General features: G+C 36.9%; 1 long non-coding RNA gene across 1 annotated transcript in view; it reads left to right on the top strand.

Annotated features, from left to right (window-relative positions):
- The first annotated feature begins 427 nt into the window (after positions 1 to 427).
- The window catches only part of LOC108352072 (uncharacterized), a 107,158-nt gene continuing 81,838 nt past the window's right edge, over positions 428 to 25,747 (top strand). The window contains exon 1 of the long non-coding RNA XR_015632379.1: positions 428 to 569. This is a non-coding gene — a long non-coding RNA (uncharacterized LOC108352072). The remainder of the gene's footprint in view (positions 570 to 25,747) is intronic.

Here is a 25,747-nt window from a genome sequence, read left to right as displayed (position 1 = left end):
GTATTGTCCTAGTTATGGTTTTACTGCTGTGACTAGACACCACGACCAAGGCAACTATTAAGAGGACAGCGTTTAATTGGGGCTAGCTTAAAGGTTTAACGGTTCAGTCCATTATCATCGAGGTGAGAGCAAAGCAATACTCAGGCAGGCATGGAGTAGGAGGAGCTGAGAGGTGTACATCTTCATCTGAAGGCTGTCTGGAGACGATTGTCTTCCAATTAGCTAGGACAAGTTCCTTAAGGCCACACCCACAGTGACACATTTCCTCCAACAAGGCCACACCCACTCAAGCAATGCCACACCTCCAAATACTGCCACTCCCTGGGTCAAGAATATTCAAACCACCACAGATGTTTTATGACATCAACAAGGAAAGTAACCAATGCAGGCCCCAAGTAAATAGTGAAAGATTAGTATCAGGTGACCTCATGAAGGGTTTATAAGATTGGAAGAAGAGAAGCCCCCTTGAGAGTAAGGCTACCATGGAATGTGTTTGAAAAATATTTGCCCTAAAAGAAGATATTGAGACTCTCTGGTTATTTTATGCTCTCTGCTTTCTGGTTGATGAGGTGAGTGATTTTGCTCTCTCCTGAGCTCCCTATGTAAGAGACTGCCTTGCAGCAGAGCCAAGACAACCAGGCCAGGGAAACTGGGAAATTTATACATGAGGTTCTAGTTCCTCTCCTGGTTATGTCTGGAGGGGTTTTCTAAAGCCTTATGGGCAGGGAGAGATGAAACTTTGTGGTTCTCACAAAATAGGAAGGTATATGACCACTGAATCATGTCCCCAGTCCCTTACAGTAGAACTCTGGAAAGAGATATTTGGTTCAATATAATCATGCAAGGTATATTTAATAACCTTACTTGAATAAAATGATAACACAAACCATATTCTAAGGTTCAATTGCAAGGCAGAACACATAGGAGTTCACAGACTGAAGCCCTGAGATGAAGGAGCTGCATAGAGGTGCAGTAAGTAAGGTGCTGTGGATGTTTCGCTTGGAGTTTTTGTCGTGCCACTAACAGCGAGAGAGGAACTATCTCTGACTGATATTTCCGCTTCTGGGACCTTTTTCCTTCACTAGGCTGCCTTGTCCAGCTTCAGTATGAGTATTTGTCTGTAGTCTTGTTATAACGTGTTAGTCCTATTCAGTTCATGTCCCTGGATGACCAGCTCTTTTCTGAAGGAAAACTGAGGAGCAGTCAACTTGGGGATGAGAAGCCCCGGTGTGCTGGATGTAGTGGAGGAAGGGGAAGATGCAGTCAGGATGTCATGTGTGACAGGAGAACAAATTTGAAAAAAATTCATGAGCTATTAGAGTTTACAGAAAAAATTGAACTTGAATTCATATCTTCTATGCCTTTGGAGTACAAGGAATTGGTGCTCTACCAGTGGAGAGCTAAATACTTTGGAAACTAAGCATGTGTAGCATAAATGTGTATTCATTGCTCGATAAATGAAGCAGATGGACTATGAGGCTACTGTCTCGTAATTTCTTTCCCATCTGATGGCTTCATCCTCTTGATACTGGGACATGAAGCTGTTGTCTTTGAAAATTCACTCTAAGGAATTACAAAATCTACTTACTACTGTATTAAAAAGTCACAAAAGGAAAAAAATATTTGAAACGAAGTCTGACTATTTATCAGGCAGCAATCACCAGCAGCCTGGGCTCATGTGGTCCTTGGACTGTGGGAATAAGGCATGAATGGTTTGCAATGTGTTGGGAATAACCTTTGCCTCCTGTAAGTAAAAGGCATAACCAATAAATTATAGTTGGACAAAATAATTTTAAATGCAACCTTGCTTTCTGTCATTAAAATCTTCTTTCCCTGATCAATACTAATAGCAATTTCTTTAGACCTACTTATATAAAACGGCTAAGGTTAGTAGTGCAGCCGAGATAGTATTTTGCTTTGTTTCAGTATTGTCTTTATTTTATGAAACAATTGCATATTTCTTTAATTAAGCTCAGCCCCCAAGGAAAACTGTTTAAAAGTAAACTCTTAACAATTGTAACATGTATTTAAAACTTCAGGTGAATTCTGTTTAGCGCTGGAAATTTTGTTAGTCTTACAAAATTTTAAAATATTATTATCTTTCATTTCATCTTGGCTTTTGGGATTATTTTTCCCCAGAAATGTACCAAGATTGTACCACCTTGTTACTAATCTAACTTATCTGAAAGTAAAAAATAAAAATCATGAGGTTTTTCTAATGTCATTTCAAATACACACACACACACACACACACACACACACACACACACACACACACACACAACACCTCTTTCACATTACTGTCAAGAAAAGGTTAGTTTTACCTTAAGCCTGGAAAGTCAAGCAAAGTCAACAGTTTTTTTTAATTACTTTAAAAAATTTGATGATATAACATTTTGGATCAAATTGTGCATACTATAAAACATTTTTTTGCTATTATACAGAATGTCTGTATTGTTTTTTTCATGTGTTCTAAATGCGTTTCTTTCATGCTTCAGTCATAGAATATTACATGAGTAGAGACCTATAAAACATGATTCAAATATGTGTATTTTTCCTTAGATGAGATATAAATAAAATAAAACTATACAGAGGTTAGCATTAGTATTATTTTGTAGAGCAAATCACAGCTGTACCTTTTTGAAAACATCTTAGCATCTGTGTTATCTAGTTTTGCAAGTAATATTTATTTTATTACTTTTTATCCTGCATTTAACCTTGCCTTTTGAGAACTTTGGGAATCTTGTCCTTTAAACTTTTTATCTGAAATTAAAAAAAAAACAATTGTTAACAATTATTCTTAAAATGTGTGTGTGTGTGAGAGAGAGAGAGAGAAAAGAGAGAGAGAGAGACAGAGAGAGAGAGTAGGAGAGAGAGAGAGGAGGAGGAGGAGACAGAGAGGAGGAGAGACAGAAAGAGAGAGAGAGGAGAGAGAGAGGGAGAGAGAGAGAGAGAGAGAGAGAGAGAGAGAGAGAGAGAGAGAGAGAGAGAGAGAGAGACTTTTGTGTTGTCAGAGCATGGGTATTTGCATAATGTGGAAATTAGGGACTATTTATTAGAATCGGTTTTCTCCTAACACTATGTGGGTATCAAGGACTGAATTCAAGTTTCTAGTCTTAGGAGCAAGTTTACTAGCCTTCACAGGCTGATTCAAGCCACTGACCCAATATAACAAGTTTAGAGATAAACTTTATAAACAGATCATGTATACATGACATTCTAAACAAGTAGTACTTCCATAATAAGAACCTGAACTATAATCAAATTTTGCAGATCAAAATGGAATAGTAATTCTAATTCCCAGTATTCTTATAAATCTAGAAATCACTTTCTGATAATATCAACTACCAGAATATAGTGACAACATAGGGGCCAATGAAATTGTTTTTGCTAATGGTGAAAATGAATTGCCCAAAAGAAAGAAAAAGTTAAGTAGGATTCCCAAAAATGCAATCTTCCTTTTTTTTCTGGATGCCTGAGTTGCATTTATTGTCTTATTTTGACAAAACATAATATTCACAACTGTGATCATCAGTAGTGTTGATTTTCATTTTCACTCAATATTACATAGGAAAAAACATTTAAGACTATTTCAAAATAAAAGAAAGGGAAACTATAACTAAATCAAAGGAATTATAATTAATGAAGTATGGTGATACAATACATGAAAAGTGGCATAAAATTAAACACTATCAAGAATAGTTACCTATAAATAATTATATATATTTTTTGCTATGTAAGCATCTCTTGTTTATTCTTAAAATTTAAAGACTTAAAATCTCTCAACCTCTGATAATCTAGGTACTTTGTATAATTTGAATTTTGAATATCCTTCAAATCATGTATGGAAAGAGTTTTCTTGATGAAACATATCTGGGATACTTGGAACCTTTACATGGGAGAGCTTTGGGCTACATGCGGGATGCCAGGAGTAGAGATCAAGACTCATCAGCTGTTTCATATTCTCCTTATCCTGAATAATTACTTTGTGGTGTCATATGCCCCCTGTTCAGTGGACTTCCTTGACATAGAACCAAGGTAGCTTGACTAATTAATTATAGACTGGAACCTTTAAATCTCTAAGCCAAAACAAATCTTTTAGCTTCATATTTGACTATACCAGGTATTTTGTTTGTAACTCACTGTGAAGTGGAGCTTAAATGTCTGGTAGATTGCTCTTGGTGCTATCTTGTGTGAAAGCCCTTCAGCTTAACAACCATTGGACTATCACCCCAGTAAAAAAATAATATATTGAACATTGTTGTCATTGTCGCCATCATCATCATTGTAATCCATGTATATCGGATAGTAGAGATACATTATTCAGTAAAGTGTTTTGCAGTGCAAGCATGAGGTCTAGTTTATAGAAAGTTCCCATTGTTGGAGAATCAAAACCATACAGATCCCTGGAATTCACTCCATGGCCAGTCTACTGTATTTGGAGAGCCACAAAAAGTTCTAAGGGAGGATCTCATCTGTCTCAGTTTTCTCTCTATTGCTGTGATCAAATACGTGATCAAAAGTAGGTTAGAGAATGAAGAGTTCATTTCATTTTAAGATTCGTTGTGGAGGGAATTCAGGACACAAATTTAAGGGAGAAACAAGGATTATGTATCAGAGGATGACCTTGTTGGGCAATGGAAGGAGAAGCCCTTGGTCCTGCCAAGGTTGTATCCCCATTGTAGTGGAATGTTGGGGGTGGGAAGGGGGATCGATGTGGAGGGGAACACCCTTATAGAAGAAGGGGAGGAGGATGGGATAGGGGGCTTATGACCAGGAAACCAGGAAAGGAAATAACATTTGAAATATAATTTAAAAATATCCAATAAAAAAAGACAAAAATCAGAAGTCATGGAAGAATGCTGTTTGGTGGCTCTTCGAGGTTCATGCTCAGCTCGCTTTCTTATACACCTTTAGGACTCACACCCAGGAACTTGTATCATCTCCATTGGGCTGTCCTCTTCTGTCAATTAATAATCAAGACAGTCCCTCATTGAGGCATGACCACAATGCAACCTAATAAAGAGAATTTATGAACTGAGATGATGATGATGGTAGTGGTGGTGGTGGTGGTGGTGGTGGTGATGATGATGATGTTGATGATGATGATGATGATGATAGTGGTTTTAGGCACTGTCAAGTTGATGGTTAATGTTAATTAGGACTTTATCTGAAAATAAAGGTAGATAACACCTGAAGAATAACAACAGATGTTATCCTTTGGCTTCTCAAAGCAAATGAAAAATGTGCTGTAGTCTTCAACACAAACTTGCACACTTACACACATAAATATCCATGTACCAAAACTGAGCAAAAGTGTAAAAATACTTTGTGAAAAGGTTGTAAGATGCTGTGATGTAAATGTTATGCATTTTTAGAGATAGTCGCTGTATTTATGCAGAAATAATAGTGGAGGCCAAATGCTCTCTGAGTATTTGAAGGAGGGACTGCAAGGATTTTGCACATTTACTTTACACTGTCATCATTGTCCTTAATCTAACTCTCATGACGGATTTCAAAGCATCTCTAAAAATGCAGAATTTTATGACTATGAATTTTATTCTTAAAGATTTTTAAATTAAAATATAATCACTTCAAAGTTCCCTCTCTTATTTCCAAATTGTCCAATGTTTCTCTTTGTACTCTCCTATGTCTCTTTCCTCCAATATTTTCTGTGGTCTACATTCACTCCCTATGAATTCAGTGGCCCCTTTGTTATTATTGTCATGTGCTGCACATACACACATACATACATATACATGCACACATATATGAATGAATAAATATATAAATACAACACTATTTTGAGTCCATCAATGTGTTTTGTGTGTATATATGGTTTCAAGTCCAGTGACTTTATATCAGGTAGTCATTTAGGGAGCTCAACCTTGGGAGAGGCTAACTCTCCTTCTATCATAGCTATTAATTACTTGTATGTCTTTGTGCAAGGATGAGATCCTATAAAATCTCCTAGCCCTGCTTTCTGATAGCTATTGATAATATCATTGTTCTGACTCTCTAAGCAGTTATATTGCCCACTTATCACTTCTATGTCGTTTCTATAAAAAAATCATCAGAGATATCCTGATCTTACAATCTTGTTTTCTCTTCCAATTACAAAATTTAGAAAATGTGCATGTATGCATTATCCGACCAAAGTTGCCTGACGTCATATAATTATACGGGAACTGACTCCAAAGAGTATCTAAAATGTGATTCCTCAGTCACCTAGTTTAGGAATGAAAAGTCTGGCTGGAACTTCAAAATCATATATCTGTATCAATTTTTATTCTTATTGATACATAGAGTGATCTATATCTATATCTATATCCATATCTCTATATCTATCTATCTATCTATCTATCTATCTATCTATCTATCTATCTATCTATCTTTCTATATCTATCTATCTATCTATCTATCTATCTTGTATTATTAAAATAATTTGTTATTCTTCAAATTCAGAGATTTTTCTGGACAAGAGATATGGCTCAGTAGTCCAAAGCTTGTTAACTTTGTAACTTTCTGATTGCTCTTCCAGAGGAGTTGGATTCTGTCCCCCAGTTTCTATGTCTGGAAGTCACAGTCAGCTGTATTTCCCTATCTAAGAGTTTCAAAGCCCTCTTCTATAATCCACATATGCCTACACCCATGTGTATGTATATACACACATGCACACATGCTTACAAACACATAAACAATAAAAAGGCAGTTTTATAAAGGTCAAACATTAATTGTCCTTTCAGTCTACTTACTAATTGTCCCCCTTATTCGAATAATCATATATGGAATGCAGGTAATGTAATAGTTGAGTGTATATTGAAAATGAATGTTCAGAAACTCTATTTCAGTAAATCTAAAGCATGAGACAACTACATTAGTTATATACTCATATAAATGGACATGAACGGTAGCTATAGAATGTCATAAGCGATTGAAATTAAAAATATAATTCAAACAATGTTGGATATCAATTAACCAATGGTGTAAACATCTGCTTTATGCATTTGATGTCCCTGATATCAATTACAAAATTAATTAGAGTTTGTTTCTTACACTTGAAAGCTGGAGATAAGAAAATCAAATTCTTCTTGCCGCTGTTATTGTTTGTTTTTTTGTTTCCTGAGAAACAATTTCTTTGTGTAACAATGCCCTGGCTGTTCTGGAATGTTTTTTTGTAGACCAGTCTGACCTTGAACGCACAGAGATATGCCTGTCTTTGCATCCCATGTGGTGGAATTAAAGGCATACACCATCATGCCTATTGAAATTCATATTCTTTTAGTCATCATATAACTTGGGAGGAACATCTGGAACATTTGTTAAGTGAACATAAATATTTGGGCAAACAAAACCAACCAACCAACCAACCAAAACAATACCAGAAAATACAGATTATCAAAATTTCAAGACCTGTCCCCTCCTGATTAGTTGATTCTAATTGGCTCCTTTTTCTGTACCTCTTAGGTTGGTGTTGGAAAGACTGTACAAAACAAGGAGAGTAGTTATGTGAAATAAAGATATTTTGAACTCAAAACTAAGCACACAGTGTTCTAAAGAAGAGGGAGTTATAGCTATAAGTGCTACTGATGGGAGGCTGTCCAGATAATGAAAGTTTCATTCAAGTATGAGCAAACCTATTTGCAACTGACAAAATTTCATATAAATTACAATGTCAAGGTTTTATATATTCATAGATATGTACAATTAAATATGTATTAATTTTAAAATCCCTATAGGGGACAGCCTTGTTATTAATACAGTGAGGAGCAGATGCTGTAGCATATGGCATACCAACTCATATTTATGTTAATTTTATGTAAATAGGATTTTAATACAGTAACATTAATCTGGAGTTTCATTGGTTTTCTGATATATCACTTTACCATCTTTTTAGTTGAGATTAATGTAAGTAGTTTAAAGTGCTCGAAAGTCTGTTTTAGGAGAATAAAAAGCAATGACTCACTTACATTTTCATCACATAGATTTAAATAGAATGTCACTTCTATTAAGAAACTAAGAATTTATCTAGATGAGCTCTCTTTAAATTTAAGCAGATATTCAAATATATAAATGAGAAAAAGTATAGTACTGCAGAAAAGAAACCTTAAACTTTATTTCAGTTAAGTAAAATTTCATTTGGACAAATAAAATAAAATATTCACTTTATTTTCCTTTTGTAGCTTGATCATCTCAAGAAGAAACTGTGTTAGATCTTAATAAAACACAGTTCTAGACTATGTAGAGGTAAAAATCTGGGAAAAAGACATTGCCTTTGTATATAGAAATTCTGTAGAAAACTGAATTTGAACTTTATATTGGTGTAGGGAATCAGCTCTGTAACATAATAAAGTAAGATTAAGTCCCCACTTAGCCAACTTTAGGCATACATCCAAATTTTAATTAGTGGTGTTTAATTTGGGGGAACTATGTATATAAGACATTTTTGGAATTCACCTATATTAAAGAATATTTAAAACTGATGTTTAACACTAAAATCTTTGGTATTTGAAAATAAAGCAAATTATGCCAGAAATTATTCCTGTATTAATATAAACACTTTTCTTCAATTGTAGTATACACACAATTTATCTTAAAGGAATATAATGTTCTTAATTCATGTATGAAGGTACAGGGCCATATTACCTCCTATCTGGAGACATTCAATGTTTTCTATTTTGGAAAAATGGTGTATCATATAAAGAATGGTGGGATTATTTCAAGTTTTATACTGCTTCCCTTTTTTGCAACACAATGTCATTGTAGCTTGTCAATTCTATGTGCATTTTTCTCAAGCTTACAAACTGAAAAAAAATACTAAAGGGAATCTAGAACATTTTCTCTAAATAAAATCTTGAACACCTAAAGTAGAAAATTATTTCTTTAGTGGGGCACTTTCATCACTTTGCAAATTAAAAAACAAAAAATTGCTGAAAGCTCATAATTAAGCATGTATAATCTTATGTCATCTATTATGATTTAAATAGGAAAGACCCTCATAGACTCCTGTGTTTGAATAATTGGCCCATAAGGAGTGACACTATTAGGAGGTGTGGCCATGTTGCACTAAATGTGGCTTTGTGGGAGAAAGTGTGTCTCAGTTACAATGGTGGTGGTGGTAGGGAATTAGGTCTCCTATGCTCAAGCTATGCCTAGTGTGTCACAAAGTCAAGATGTAGAGCTCGCAACTCTATTCAGCACCAAGTCTACCTGTTGGTCATCATGCTTCTTGCCAGAAAAATAATGGATTAAACCTCTGAAACTGTAAGCTATCTCCAATTAAATGCTTTCCTTTATAAGAGTTGTCATGGTCATGGCATCTTTTTGCAGTCATAACTAACTAAGATACCTAGTACATGTTTTTGGTGTACAATTGTTACACACATATCATAAAAGCATACAATAAATCATAGAAAATATTACTAAAATGATTAGGTACTTTATTCAAGGGACAGACATAATGTTGAAGGTCAATACATTCTCTTTTCGTTAGGAAATGTATGGTTATTGAGACGTCCCAGCAATTTACAATCTAGCCATAGTTAAAGGGCACATATGACACCCTCAACGTCCCAGCAATTTACAATCTAGCCATAGTTAAAGGGCACATATGACACCATCAATGGAATAGGATCACACCACGTATTGTTATTTGGGAACAGATGTCAGTTTAACCTGACAGGATTTCTACCAGTGAGGACCACTCTAAAAGTTCAACTGCTAGGGTAAGGACTTGACATGTTACTGAGAGATGTTGGGCTGAAGTCTGACAATAAACCAGGAGTCGCTAATGCAGTTTAGAATTGCTGTAAAAATTTATTAGAAATCAGAGACTGTAAAATTACTCTACTTCTTTAGAAGTGTTTTTCTTTCCCTTGCTGAATATTTATGCGATGTTTAATGCACGGCACATGTTTTAAAACTTGTTTCCTGATGGTGTAAAAGAAGTCTATTATAATGCACATGAAATTGCACGGAATTCAATTAAATGCTTGAGAGAGTAAGTAGAATGTCCACCTGTAAGCCATTTTGACAGTAGTTTTTTTTTTTTTTTCATTGATGGTTTTGGTGTCTGGAAATTTAAGGGGTTTCAATAATGGCTCTTATGTGGCAAGAAACAATGGATATTTACATTCAATTGAGGACTAATTTAACCATAACCTAAAAGCCTGTGCAAAGTAGAAGAGCAGCATTCTAGATAAGTTATTCAGAAGAGATGGTCAAGAGGTTTTAATCTAAATAGGCTGTTAGATGCTAATGATTGTGGCTGAAGAGAGAGTCTAGCCAGCTCATGTGGAGTTAGCAAAGAGAAAGAGAAAGTTGACATGTGAACACACTATGATACTACAGTGTTTTGTGGTTTGTTTCCTTTTATTTATTTATTTTTTGGTTTTTTGTTTTTTGGTGTTTTTTTCGCATCATGTCTTCTCTTTAAATGGTAGTGTCTCATAAGGCTATAAATCTATTAACACTTACATGTAGAAGAGAAAAATAAGAGTTTTTGAAAGCTCCACGCAGGTCCAAATCACAAGTTAAAAGGAATAACTGACAACCTATCAACAACCAATAATAAATTTGCCCACTTTCTTATACTGAATTTTCATGTTCTTATAACTCAGGATCATAGCTTTGTCATAGTTGTGGATAAACCATCCCCAATACAGATACAGTCAAAATTATGCAGTGGGGCAAATAAATACTCATGAATTGAACATGATACACTCTGGTTACAGAGCTTGAGGGCTTCTTGTCAGCACAATCTTCACAATTTGAAACAAAACAAAACAAAACAAAACAAAACAAAATGTAATGCCTTGAAATTTGGAATGCCTACCTTCTAGCCATGCTTTAATCTCTTACTACAGTGACAAGTGTAAAAACCTTGGGAATAAAATCTGTCAGTTCCCCCGGAAACAAACTGGGCTTCTCAGAAGGAGCCACTGACAATGGGTCCTTGATCAGTGAAGGTCCAGGATAAATCGGGAGCTGACCCCATTCTTGGGACACCTGGCCAGAGGAGATAACAAGGCCAGAATTGAGATGGTTTCCAAAGTCTCATCAAATATATTGAAAGTAACATAGCAACCTATCAAAATTGTACTAATGTCTCTACTTTGCCCCTGACTAATCATATTAGAGGTTACCTAGCCCATCTAGAAAATTCCCCTAGTCTTGCCTAAAAAAGGGGACCTCTGAGCCCTCAATTTTGATTAATGATTGACTCCTGCATGCCGGTAATTTCTGCAAAATAAATGCTCCTTGCCTTTGGATACTATTAGAGTCTGGGGTCTTCCATCAGTAAGTTTTGGACCCTAATAATAGATAAATCCAACACATGAATTTACTCAAATATCTTTCACTATTTTATTCTCTGCCTCTGTGTTTAGTCCACATTTTCCTGCACATTGGAATGGAAGATAAACCCTATTCTGGTTATCATCAACCCCAGTCTTTAACTCTGTGTCATTTCTTTCTTCATGAGTATCTGGAGAAAGGCGCATATGACATTATTTTGAAGGAAAGACTCACATCAGGAACACTCTGAAATGGTTGGAAGAATGACAGGATTATCAGGCATACCTATACAGAGAATCTGGTTTGGCAGTCAATCTATCATTGCCCTTTTTCCTTTCAAGAATGAAGCAATTTCTGCCTTGAGGACTGGGACTGCTCACGGATCTGCTCTTCAGACGCCCCTGCAGCTTCTCTGCATTCAGTTCTGCAGACTTGGCACTCTCGTTCCACTTCACACTAATTGTGATTGCTGACTCGTGCCTGGATGGGAGGCTGCCAAAAGGGCAGGTATCCCAGAGAGACATCATTACCCAGGTTGGCAAATACCTGAGAGCCCTGATTTAATGATACAATCTTATTTTTACAGCATGAGGCAGGCTGCCAGTCTCTCGGCGTCAGTGCCTGGGTGTAATATTATTTGGCAACAGCCCTTCATATTCTTTTGCAGAATGAAAAGAAATAAGCCATGGGGATAGAGATCAATGGTAGATGATCAGATAACCTGGGAGAAGGAAGGAACATGTGAATTGCTCTAGGCACACATATTTATCCAATTAGTAAGAAGTAAAACAAACTAAAAAGTGGCTTAGCCTAATCTAAAAATTACATACATGAGAATAATGTATATTATAGAACCAGTACATTTACCAAACAGACATTTCTGTGATCTTCATCCTGGAATTCAGGTCATTGCTATGTTATTAAAATCTTGAGGGAACTGGTATAACAGAGGACAGAAAAGCTTTTTGTAGTCTTCAGAAGGATATAGAGGAGCAGCCTTTAAGTTAACTGTTAAGTCTAAGGTTGTGCCTTTCAAAACATAGACATGAAAATATTGTTCCTTACTTATGTGATGATTTCTAATGTCAAAATAAGATACAAGTTGCTTAAAAACTCTAACAACTAAGCATTTTTCTAAATCTTGGGTTTTCATCACCAGTGACAACCAGTTGGAGAAATTACATTTACTTATTTCAAAATGATGTACTTGAAATAACATATACATATATATGTCAATGCACACGAAGTCACTGTAGAGCACATAGTTCTAAGTGGTATGTTCAAGTCGCTCATTTTAACTTATTCTTGTAGAGGGTCACTATAGGACCACTTGTGGGTTCCCTGTTGTGTTTTCCACACTGATAGATCAGAACTGCTGCATTTTCACAGATCCTGTAAGGACACCGTTTGCTCACACTACACAATTAATCCTTCACACACTTCTGAACATTTAAAGGAGAAAAAAAATCTGCTTGATTCATGCCCGAAGTGAAACTACCACTTAATGACTCTATTCATTAATTAAAAAAATAATAACCTTTATTTTATTTTATTTTTTTTATTAACTTGAGTATTTCTTATTTACATTTTGAATGTTATTCCCTTTCCCGGTTTCCGGGTTTCCGGGCAAACATCCCCCTAATCCCCCCTCCCCTTCTTTTGTGTGTTCCCCTCCCCCCACTGCCGCCCTCCCCCCAACAATCACGTTCACTGGGGGTTCAGTCTTAGCAGGACCAAGGGCTTTCCCTTCCACTGGTGCTCTTACTAGGATATTCATTGCTACCTATGAGGTCAGAGTCCAGGGTCAGTCCATGTATAGTCTTTAGGTAGTGGCTTAGTCCCTGGAAGCTCTGTTTGCTTGACATTGTTGTTCATAAGGGGTCTCGAGCCCCTTAGAGCTCTTCCAGTTCTTTCTCTGATTCCTTCAACGGGGGTCCTATTCTCAGTTCAGTGGTTTGCTGCTGGCATTCGCCTCTGTATTTGCTGTATTCTGGCTGTGTCTCTCAGGAGAGATCTACATCCGGCTCCTGTCAGACTGCACTTTTTTGCTTCATCTATCTTGTCTAATTGGGTGGCTGTATATGTATGGGCCACATGTGGGGCAGGCCTGTGGGTGTTCCTTCTGTCTCTGTTTTAATCTTTGCCTCTCTATTCCCTGCCAAGGGTAATCTTGTTCCCCCTTTTAAAGAAGGAGTAAAGCATTCACATTTTGATCATCTGTCTTGAGTTTCATTTGTTCTATGCATCTAGGGTAATTCAAGCATTTGGGCTAATATCCATTTATCAATGAGTGCATACCATGTGTGTTTTTCTGTGATTGGGTCACCTCACTCAGGATGAAATAATAACTTCTAATTTCCTTCAGTTGCCCCTCTCCATACCTGCCAGCACACATATTAAAGCACATGAATTTTTATATACTTTTAAACACTGAATTTTCAAGTGTTTGGAACTTAGTTTTTCTAACCAATAGGTGAAAAGTGGAATCTCATTTGTTTTGTTTTTTTTCCAAAGTGCTAGGCTATATTGTGAATATGAGACCTTTGCCACATTTTAATGTATGTGATTCAAGCTGTATGATGGTACAACTGTAAAAGATAAGAGATCCCATTTCAAATTCATGAAACTGCTCACCATGTTAGCAGCTATGCATGTGAGTCTTTACTAATCAGATTAAATTAACCAGCATATAGATTTCATTTTAATAGACACTAATTCAGGACCATCAACTAAACTTATTGTGAGTAATTATGGTTTTGAAAATGAACGGTTAAATAAGGGTAAAACTTTTTAGATTCTAGGCATATAATTATACTCAATTTAAATCAATCTTTAGTGCGATAACTTAAGTATCTAGCTTCAGGCAAGTGTTGGCAACAGGATTTTTATAGTACCAACTCTCAACTGAGAGGAAGTTACAAGCTAGTTAAAGCTGCTGAAATAAAACCAACAACAATAACAACAACAAAAATCCTTATTAAAAATCTCTTCATTGTAATATTTTTCCTTGTAATAAGAAATGGTTTTTGTCAATAATGATATCACCATACTTACACATAAATCTTTAGGGACTCAACGTAGACAACTAGCACACAGGATAAATATAGACATATATGTCAGGTGGTTTTTCTTTTACTTGATTTCCATGTAAATTTTGTCAAGAACGTGAAATTAAGTAATTCTACAGCACAGCCCAATGTTTGACTCTGTTCTTTTAGAGTCTGGCTCCTGGTAGATCAACTGGCCTTTAGTAGGTGACCCCACCCCCCAAAGTATGGGGCCAGCATATACTCTAGTTAAAACACTTTAAATAGTAAAAAAGACAAGAAGGTAGGGGACAGTATAGGAGTAAAGATAAATTTGGAAAAAGTAAAGGGAAGATTGGGGTGAATATGGTTGAAATACAGTGTATAAAACTCTCAAATAATTAAGACAACATTTTGTAAACCACCAAACAATTAGAACATAGCATGAAGTTTTCATGTAAAAAGGAATTTTATCTATTAAGGGGCAGACAAAGAAGTGTCAAGCACAATTTTACATTATCTATTTCTTTTGCAGTATACACTTTTTAACAAAAGTATCTAACTAGGGATATGGAGATATCTCAGTGGGTGAATGATTTATTACAAAATTATGAAGATCCAAGTTTGATACCTAAGACCCAAGTAGAGGACCCAAGTATGGTGCAGCCCATGTACAGTCATAGCAGTGGTGGGGCAGAGACAGATGGGTTCCCAAGGATTGCTGACCAGCCAGCCTAGCTTATCCAGTGAGTTCTGAACCAGTAAAAACATGTACCAAAACCAGGGTAGAGGTGGGAGAGGTGGCTCAGCAGTTAGGAATGCTGGCTGCTCTCCCAGGGCACCTAGATCTCTTTCAAGCAGCCACATCATAACTCTCAACTGCCTGGAACATGAGTTCCAGGGAATCAAATGCTCTCTTTTTTTCTCTGTTGGCATTGCACACATATAATGTCCAGACAAAAATGCAGGCAAAAGACTCATACAGGTGAATAATTATTTTAAAATATAAAAATTAAAAGAAAGGTTCATGGCACATAACAGATAGCATCTAAAGACCCCCAACCTCCATACCAATATGAACACAGACACTCACATAGATACCTGTGTACAACCCCTCCACCAAGCCATTGACTGATAATGGTGATACTAATTTATGATTATAAACACTTAAAAAGAAGTAAGATTCAAACTAATACATAATTTTAAGAAAACTTTGCCATAGTTAGGATAGGGAAGAGGATGAATTTCTGTTTGAAAAATAGCTTTGAAACCTCAGTCACACATAAGCTAGTTAGAGCACAGCTGGGTAAAGGGTTAAAACTCTTTCATAATGTGAAATTTTGTAACGTGAAGATTACCAGTTTTCTTTTTCTCCTAGGGTCTTGTCTACTTCTGATCAGCATGATCTTGATCAAATATTTAAGAATTTAAAAATATGAGTTCAAACCTTGACTTTTACCCTTACCTAAATATTGCTTGAAAACTTCCTTAATTTCACTTCATTATAATACTGGAATGACAATATTGAAGGGACCTTGGCAGTATCTTGATTGAAGTAAGGCAACTTGTCCTGTCTTCTTCAACGAATTCAGAAAGGCATATTTATAGATAACTTTACTGTAGAGATTTTCCTGCCAGAGAAGTTGGATATATTTTTCTCAGAGTAGCTTTCTAGATATGGGTAATATCCAACGTTGCAGAATAAAAAGAAATGTACTAAACCATGACCATTCTTTTCAGATTTATTAAAAAAATTTTTTTTGTTCTCATTGTAAAATGGAGTTATCTGAAATACTAGGGAAAGCTCAAGGAGATGGAAATTACATGAAACAAACCATAAACGAAATGAAAAGCATTTTTCACTATAGTGCCTTAGTGTATTATGATACTTAAAATGTTATAATAAAAAAAGAATATCGTCATCAGAGAGGATTCCTCTGGCAGACAGTGGTAACATATACAGAGATACGCAGTCATGAGTTTAATGGAGCTGGGGAACCCTACAGAAGAGGGGGAGAAAGGATTGTAGAAACCAGAAAGGATGATGACACCAGGAGAACCTGGCACACAGAATCAACTAAGCAGGGCTCATAGGGGCTCACAGAGACTGGAGCAGCAACCGTAGAGCCTGCAAATGTGTGCCCTGGGTCCTCTGTATATATGCTGTTGTTGTTTAGCTTGGAGTCATTCTTGTATTGTAACTATGGAAGTGGGTGTGGGTGTGTATGTGACTTCTTAGCCTGCTCATGGGACCTTTATCCTACTGGGTTGCCTTGTCCAGCCTCGATATGAGGGTTTATATCTTGTCTTATCACATCTTGTGATGCTGTGTTTGGTTGATATCACTGGGAGGCCGGCTCTTTTATGAAGGGAAACAGAAGAGCAGTGGATCTGCTGTAGAGGGCAGGTGGGGGGGAGGTTGATGAGGGGAGGCTATGGTTGGGACATATATGAAAGAAAAAGTTGTAAAAAAACGGATCTTAGTTGTGGAAATAAGTAAGCTACTTCGAATGCTTCTTTTAAGTGAATCTGTCACAAAAGAAACCAAGATACAAAGGATAACAGAATGCCTTTCCTTCAAGTAAGTCCTTGCATATTTAGTGTTTATTTTTGTTGTTGTTGTTGTTGGTGGTGGTGGTGGTGGTGATGGTGGTGGTAGAGGTTTTGTATGTGTGTGTGTGTGTGTGTGTGTGTGTGTGTGTGTGTGTGTGTGTGTGTGGGCTTGGGCGTTTGTGTCTTTCATTTTCTGTATCATGAATGTATGTGCTATGAGCACATACTCAAACATGCACCTTTGCTCAGCAGTCTCTTTGTCCCCCTTACTTTAGAGAAAGACATGTCACTGGATCGATCTACAGACAACTGTTGCTAGCTACTGCATACTTAACTAGATATAGCACCTGTCCATTGTCCCCTTTTCCACTCCAACCACATCCCTAGGTTTAAAAATACTCAAGTCCAGATTGTATGTGTTTACGAAGTTGAGTTTTCATTTTTACAGAAAGCACTTTACTTACTGTCTAGCCAGACTACATTCTTAGCACTTGCCTGTACCATACTTGTTTCCTATGATTTTTACAAGACAAAAAAGCTACACAGACCTTGGGACTTGGGAACACATATTATTCTCTCAAAATCCCGGAAGCCGGTAGAAGAAGGAAGCTTCCCAAGGCTAGTATAAAGGTTATGGCATTCCCCAGGAAAGCCAAGAGGGATTTAAGACTCTTCTCATAGACTTCAGTGACAGCACATAAAGCTTGGCTTGGATCTCTGCAGCTAGGTCACTCTACATTCCCTTTTAGTGTGTCAAAAACTACCCCTGGATGTCCTAGGCAAGTACACAAAAGAAGGCATCCAGAGTTCAAGGATATAATTCAGGGAAATCTTACCGTGTAAAAATCTCATCTCTAAAATACTTCTTTTTCATTTGAGATAACATGCACAAATTCTGTGTTCCGGGGTGCAAGGCAGTGTTCATGAGGAGGGAATGTAACCCACGATAGCACAGGTGCCGTTCCTCTCCCAGAGTTAATTTGATCGTAGCTGTTTTAACGGATCCAGCCAACATTTTACAAAGCAATTCTATTTTTAGATCTGTTAACATGCCTGTATAATTATGGCATATGCTTGAGAAAAGTTTTTTGAGAAGTTCATGCTTCACATTTAAGTCAAAACACATAGTAATTAACATAATCAAGGTTACCTATATTTGACTTTAAAAGCTATAGTGTATTGCTTTACTTAATTAACATAAGCTTTAATGTTCCTTACCTTTTTTCATGTAGGTCCTAACTTAAGTCACACATGTACAGGAAAAAATTTACCTCTTCCTTTATAACAGTACTAATTTTCGACATTTCTGTTAATACTTATGTTACTAGGTATATTTTTGACATCTAATACTGATGTTTTAAAGATAGTAAATCTTTCCAGAAATCTTAAGGTTACCGTGTGTATTTACTCTGCACTATTCCAGCCTAAATTAGGGATAAGCAGATCAGTCTCTGTGTCTTCCACTCCTATATTCACCATAGTAATTAACTGTGCAATTAACATACTATTTCTACTTTATTCTTTCTGGGCCTCACCATCAGAGGATGTCACCACCGTGTGAGCTTCCAGGCTTAGGGTCTGGGTAGGCTCTTCAAAGACTTTAGTCCACACTTTTTGTGTGAGCCCTCTTACTTTAACATCTCCTGAGTATTTTACCATATTCTCCATTGTTTTATAAGAGTGAGATTACTGTGCTTTCTCTGAATACTGTGGCTTTTCATATATCGCCTGTGATATGTCATAGTTATCCGTTTAGCTTTTAGTCCACACTGAATTATTGATGTTTCTGTATAATGTTTATAATGAAGCCAGCAGCCTTACATTTTGGAGTTCTTCCGGAGAGGTGCTGTTCTGACTTAGGAGAATGAGCAATGCTCTCAGTATTTATACTATGCTCTCAGTCTTACTATTACAGCGTAGGCCGATGCTCGGCAAGCTATAGTCTAAGGCCTGACTCCAGCCCAACACTGAATCCAGCGTATCTTCTGTTCTCCAGGGCCCTTAGTTTTAAGGGACGAGAAGGATGGTGGACTGGTTAAGAGCACTTGTTGATCTTGCTAACAGCCATGATTCAATTCCCACCACCTGAAGGTTTATTCCCATCCTAATTTTGTTGCCAAGGAATAAAACAACCTCCCTGCCTTCACAGGCACCAGGCACACATGCAGTGCACATACATTCATGCACTCATACCCAGAAACTAACAAATAAATTGTTTTTTTAAATCAACAGCATAAATAAAAGAAAACAAAATTTTCGCAGCCTCAGGAAAGCCCGTATCGTTCATATCTCCACGTTTGTAATTGAAGTTCTGCTGGTGTCCCTAGTTCGTAGCCTATTTCAAGTGGCTACAGGAATCCAATCGTTTGTCTAGGCTACAGAGCAGACAGATTTTATGCTCTATTCCTTTACTGAGAGAGCTGACTCGCTCCTGCTGTAAATGCTTTACTCTGAGCCCTCGAAACATTTACTCTTTTATGTAGGTGTGGATTGTTTGAACTTGTAAAATAGACATCTTGTACTAAATACCTGGATACTGCAATCAAAAGTCTTGTTTTTAAGCCTATTATTTCTTAAGTCACCAGCAAGTGCCTCAATAGCAACCGCTTAAGACCTTAACTAGACAAAAGTGCATGTCTGTTGTCTTCATGAATGGCCCTGAGGGGAGAAAACACACTCCCCTCCATCAGTGAGGAGGTTACGGTGAAGAGAGCGAAGTGAGGGTGTAAAATGGAATGTATTTCCACATTAGAAGCGGGACATCGATCGCAGTAAGAATAAATTAGTTACACCTAAGTAAAATATTTAATTTCTTTTTGCAACCTCTCATAACCATTTGGATGTTTATTACAAAATGCCTTAAAATGTGCCATTGACAAATGAAAATATTGGGATGCTAAAATTTAACATTACATTGCATCCAGCATGAGAATGAGTAGGTGACTTAAAAGTTCTCATTGTCTTGAGCCATTTCCTTTTCCTTCTTTAAAAAAAATGCATTTATTTTTCTTCAATAATTTATTCATTTACTCAGTTCACATCCTGATCACAGCCTTCCTTCTTGAATCCTGCCAGTCCTACCCTGAGAAGCCATTCCTACCATTACTAGCTCCCCCTGGGTACCACCTTGGGTACCATCTTGCCTAGGGACTTCTAATTGTAACAGGACTAAGCACATCCTCTCTCACTGAGGCCCAACCAGGCAGTCCAGGTAGGGGAAGGGGATCCAGTGGCAGGCAACAGAGTCAGAGACAACCCTGCTCCAATTGCTAGGGGACCCACATGAAGACAAAGCTGTACATCTGGTACAAATGTGCAGGAGCCATAGGTCCAACAAGCTCCTGGGTTGGTGGTTCAGTCACAGAGAACCCCAATGGGCCCGAGTTAATTTACTCTGCAAGTCTCCTGGTGTCCTTGACCCCTTCATGTCCCTCAATTTATAGCCCCAACCCTTCTGCAAGGCTCCTTCAGCTCCACCTTATATTTGGCTGTGGGTTTTTCATCCACTGGTGAATGAAGCCTCTCAAGAGACTGCCATGACAGGCTCCTGTCTGCAAGCCCAGCAGAGTATCAGTAAAAGTGTCATGGACTGACTGGCTCTCACACATGGGAAGGGTCTCACGTTTGGACAGTTATAAGTTGGCCTTTTTCTGTCAATGTCGGCTCCATCTTTATTCCTGTGCATTTCACGCTGAAGCTTTTGTAGATGGGTTGATATCTTCCTCCCTATCGTCTATCTGGAGCACACCCGAGTGCAAGAATAAAAATTATAAAACACATGATAACATACTTCACTGATATGACCAACTTTTCACAAGCAATTATAAAGCTCTTGCCAAACTATGTAAAATTATTAACAAATTAAATCGTCAAGCCAAGACTATACAATTCCCAATCCTTTGAGTTTATTCATCAATATTTGTAACGTAATTAAAATGGACTATTTCTATGTGAATTCACACATGGATGCATGTAAATCTCTCTCTCTCTCTCTCTCTCTCTCTCTCTCTCTCTCTCTGTGTGTGTGTGTGTGTACTGCATGATTGAATGATGATGGTAAGTCCTGAGAAGTGTGTTTTTTAGATGATTTCACAATAGTGTGACTATCAGAGAATGTGCTTACACAGCTATATATGCCACTGTGTGTTGAAATACATCTGAGCTGTGTTTTACAGTTGATCGCTTCTGACCTACAAAATCTTATAACAAGATTCCTCAGCTAATTCTCAGGAATTAATACATAATGGTAAGTATTTAAATGTATCACACAACTAAACATAGAAAAGATATAGCAAAAATACTAAGCAATAGGGAATTTTTCACCTGTTATAAATTTTGAGGACCATGACTATTGCATATGCAGTCTGCTTCTTTTAAAAAAATAGTTTTTCACATCTCTGCTCTCTCTCTCTCTCTCTCTCTCTCTCTCTCTCTCTTGCTCTCTCTCTCTCTCTCTCTCTCTCTCTCTCTCTCTCTGTGTGTGTGTAGATATGCTCACATGAATATAGGTGCCTGAAGAGTTCAGAAGAGGGCATCGGATTCCCTAGTGTTGAAGTTTCAGAATATTGAGAACTACTTCATATGGGAGCTGAAAACTGAATTTAGATTCTCTGTAGGAGCGACAGATGATATTCGCCAATGAGCCACCTCTAGATTTTATGCAGTCATGTTTGTAGTGAAATACCAGGTTGTTCATAGACTGCATTTTGTCTAGCTGTTTTTAACCTGAACACGTGCATGTTTATATGCATCACACATATAAATTTATAATGAAGTATTCATGTATATAAAATATGCATGTATAATATTTATATATATATATACATTGTGCATACATATATATTGTATGTATGTTTTCTTAGTATGTACACCTAATATGTCAATCTGAATATAGATAATAGAGAAGCCTATGTATATCACAATTCATAAAGACAAAGAAACCCTGTAATTAAGCAGCATTTTTGTCAAAATTAAAAATTTAGTTTCTAACTCCTTGATCATTCAGTTTGATATTAAGGATAAACCTATCTGAGTTTCCTAGTTAATACTTTTCCGCAAGTACAGACATGGCTTTTCTTTTATGCCTAGTGTCTAAATCTCATTCATTGGCTGGAGTTATTTGTAGAAACATAAAACTTTTGCCTCCTAAGTGCAGCCGTTTTGATGTGGCTTTGGATGTAGATTTCCACGGATGAATTAATGCTATTTTTCATCTCCCAGTTGACAATAAAAAAACTATCTAGTAGAAGTTGTCCTCCTAACTGTAGCTGTCAGTCACAACCCTACTTTAATAGATTTCTTTATTGAATGTATATCACACTTTTTTCCTTCAACAAATCCATTTCAGAGAAATTTCAAAAAATTGTTTGTTTTGGCAAGGGAAGAGGAAGAGAGCTAATAGAAAATAAAATTGAATTTGTGCACTTAGGTATTTTTTTCACATAAAATGTATCAATATTCTTAGAGTTAAAGAAAATGGTTTTATTTTGAAAACATTTCCTCCAATTCATCTTCTAAGATGTGGTTTCGTTCAGTTGTAGTTTTTGGATGAATTTGACATATCTCTCAATTTTATCTACTTTTCCTGCGTTTTAAGACAACCAAATTTCTTAGAACATTAAGTACTTTTTGAATAAACATGTGCAAAATAATTATATGCCAATCTAAAGTCAGTGTTTGAATGTTTGAACTGGTTGTCTCTTATTTTATTGTATCTGTAAAGTGTCATATTTCATCCTAAAGGAAGCTACTTTTGGATATTGAATAGACTATTTCATGTTTCAGTGTGATATATATATATACATATATATATATATAACATGAATAATTTTAGTCTTTAAAACTAATACTGCAATATTGCCTATTCTTGCAATACCATATAATATAGAATTAATGGTGTATGTTCATGCTCATGGTGTAGACCAGCAGAGTGGAGATGATACTTTGTGGAGATTGAGGACTCTGATTTCTCATTCTTGTCTGCTGTTGAGCAATGAACTACGGCATTATCAGCAGCCAAATACTACTCATTAATTTTTTTTAAATTATGGGTTATTTTGTTTATTTACATTTCAAAAGTTTTCCCCCTTCCCGGTTTCTTCTCCGAAAACACTCCATCTCATCTCCTCTACCCTCCCTCCAGCCACCCACTCACCCACTCCCACCCCATTGCAATAGAATTCCCCTCCACTGGGGCATCAAGTCGTTTCAGGACTTAGGGCCTACCTTCCCTTTGATGTTAGACAAAGCCTTCCTCTGCTACAAATGCAGGGTCCTTCCATGTAGCTTAGTCCCTGGGGGCTCTGGGTTCTGATTGGTTGATATTGTTGTTCTTATGGGGTTACAAACCCCTTCAGCTCCTTCAGTCCTTCCTCTAACTCCTCCATTGGGGTCCTCCTGCTCAGTCCGATGATTGGCTACAAGCATCCACATCTGCATTGGTCAAGTTCTGGAAGACATTCCAGAAGTCATTCATATCCAGCTTCTTTAGCAAGCACTTCTTGGCATTTGCAGTAATGTCTGGGTTGGGTGGCTGCATATGGGATGGATCTCCAGGTGGGGCAATCTCTGAATGGCCTTTCCTTCAGTCTCTCCTCCACTCTGTCCTGGTATTTCCTTTAGACAGGGTCAATCCTAGGTTAAGATTTTGAGAAGGGTGAGTGGCCCCATCCCACAACTGGGGGCCGTGACTAACCTCTGGTTATGATCTCTACAGGTTCTTGCTCCCTTTTGTTGGGCACTTCAGCTAATGCCATCCTCATTGGGTCCTGGGAGCCTCTTGCTTTCCTGGCATCTAGGACTTTCTTATGGCTATCCCCAGTTCCCCATCTCCCATTGCTACACACCTCTGTTCCATTTTCTGACGCTCTATACATCTCCCTCTTCTCTTACATGATCCTGCTCTCCCTTTTTTCCTCTCTCCCTCCTTTCTTCCCCCCAAGTCCTGCCCACCCTCTACCTGCTGTGATTATTTTTCCCCTTCTAAAAAGGATGAAGCATCCACATTTTTGTCTTCCTTCATCTTAATTTTCATATGGCCTGGAAGTTGTGTAAGTTCTAATATCCACTTATCAGTGAGTGCATGCCATGTGTATTCTTTTGTGACTGTATTACCTCACTCAGGATGATACTTTCTAGTTCCTTCAGTTTGCCTGCGAATTTCATGAAATCATCATTTTTAATGGCTAAGTAATACTCCATTGTGTTAATGTACCATATTTTCTGTATCCATTCCTCTGTGGAGAGACATCTGGGTTGTTTCCAACCATATGAACATAGTGGTACTTGTGCCCTTGTTATATGTTGGAACACTTTTGGGTATATGTCCAGGAGTGGTATCGCTGGGTCCTCAGGTAGTGCTATGTCCAATTTTCTGAGGAACGACCAGACTGAGTGCCAGAGTGGTTGTACCAGTCTGCAATCCCACCAGCAATGGAGCAGTTTTCCTATTTCTCCACATCCTCATCAGCATCTGCTGTCGCCTGAGTTTTTGATCTTAGCCATTTTAACTGGTGTGAGGTAGAATTTCAGGGTCATTTTGATTTGAATTTAACTGATGACTAAGGATGTTGAGCATTTCTTTAGGTGATTCTCAGCCATGCAAATTCCCCAGTTTTAAAAATATTGATCATATTTTTAATTATTAAGGTTTTAGCAATCACCTAAGATGATGATTTAACTCTGACAAATAATCATAAATATCAAGCTCAAAACTAAGTTTCTGTTCATTTCTCCTTATTTCTCTCTAGGATGGGCTTAATTTTTCTGCAAAATAAAAAGTAAGTGTTGTGTAAAGTCAACGTAAAATGAGAATAATAAACACCCTCCATTCTCCTATAATTGAGCTTCCTCTATAACATAGAATCTCAGTTCACAACATCTATGATCCTTTATTCTGTTTCTATTTTGGAGAACTCATCAGCAAGCAACTCCTCAAGTTAGTGGTAATAATTTTACCCTCCTCTAATTACTTCATTTTTGCCTAAGGAGAGCCAAATGCATAGGTCTACACTTTCTTCAACCTGTTTTTCCTGTAAACATGAAACCATCTTCCTCTAATTATCTCTTTTTTTTGAAGGACATAACTCCCTCGTTTGCTTTTTAAATTCAAAAGACTCCATTGTTGAGGTTATTACAAATATTACAAAGCTAGAAACTATATAACACAATGACAGTCTCTTAAGGATCATGCCAACCCTGTATGTTTTGTGACATTGCCACCTCTTGTACACACTCTGTCACACCAAAGATAGGAAAAAGTGGAGTTATTAAGTGAAATTACATAGCCAGTATGAGGTAAACATTGACATCTGATTCCATATACTGAACTCTTAGCCAAATTCAACAATGGGCACAATGTTATAAATAACTTTTGTTGAATATAATTAAATAATATTTTTATATTACATATGATCTTGGCAATAAAATACTTTGCTAATGTTTAATAAAGGCTTTCATAGAGATCAAGAAATGACAGAATTTTGTTGTTTGTTTGTAAATTCAGTCAAACAAAGGTTGACAGTTCTTATGAAGACCAGAATGGGTTTCTAAAATAAACCACCTTCATATATGACAGGTGTCTCATTTCTGTGAAAAAATAGGTGAAAACAGGGAATAGAGAATAGAAAAAAAATTGAGAGGAAGGTTGTTTAATAGAAAGATGTTTACAAGTCTTCTCTCTTCAATGTGAGGTATAGATATACCTCATCATGTTAATTATGGACATGCATGGGAAAATATGACAAGGACATCAATTGTGGATAACTTTGTCAGTTTGAGCATTTGGAAACAAACCCCTTCAACATAAGCATTAAGAAGGGAGATGGAAGTGAGTCTAGGTTGCGGCAGGAAAGATCCATGACAGTGACAATTCC

The sequence above is a fragment of the Rattus norvegicus genome, chromosome 10 (assembly GCF_021556685.1).
Source record: "Rattus norvegicus strain SHRSP/BbbUtx chromosome 10, alternate assembly SHRSP_T2T, whole genome shotgun sequence".
In the NCBI taxonomy this organism is placed as follows: domain Eukaryota; kingdom Metazoa; phylum Chordata; class Mammalia; order Rodentia; family Muridae; genus Rattus; species Rattus norvegicus.
The sequence above is the reverse complement of the archived record's forward strand: the minus strand, read 5'-3'. Positions and strand labels throughout refer to the sequence as shown.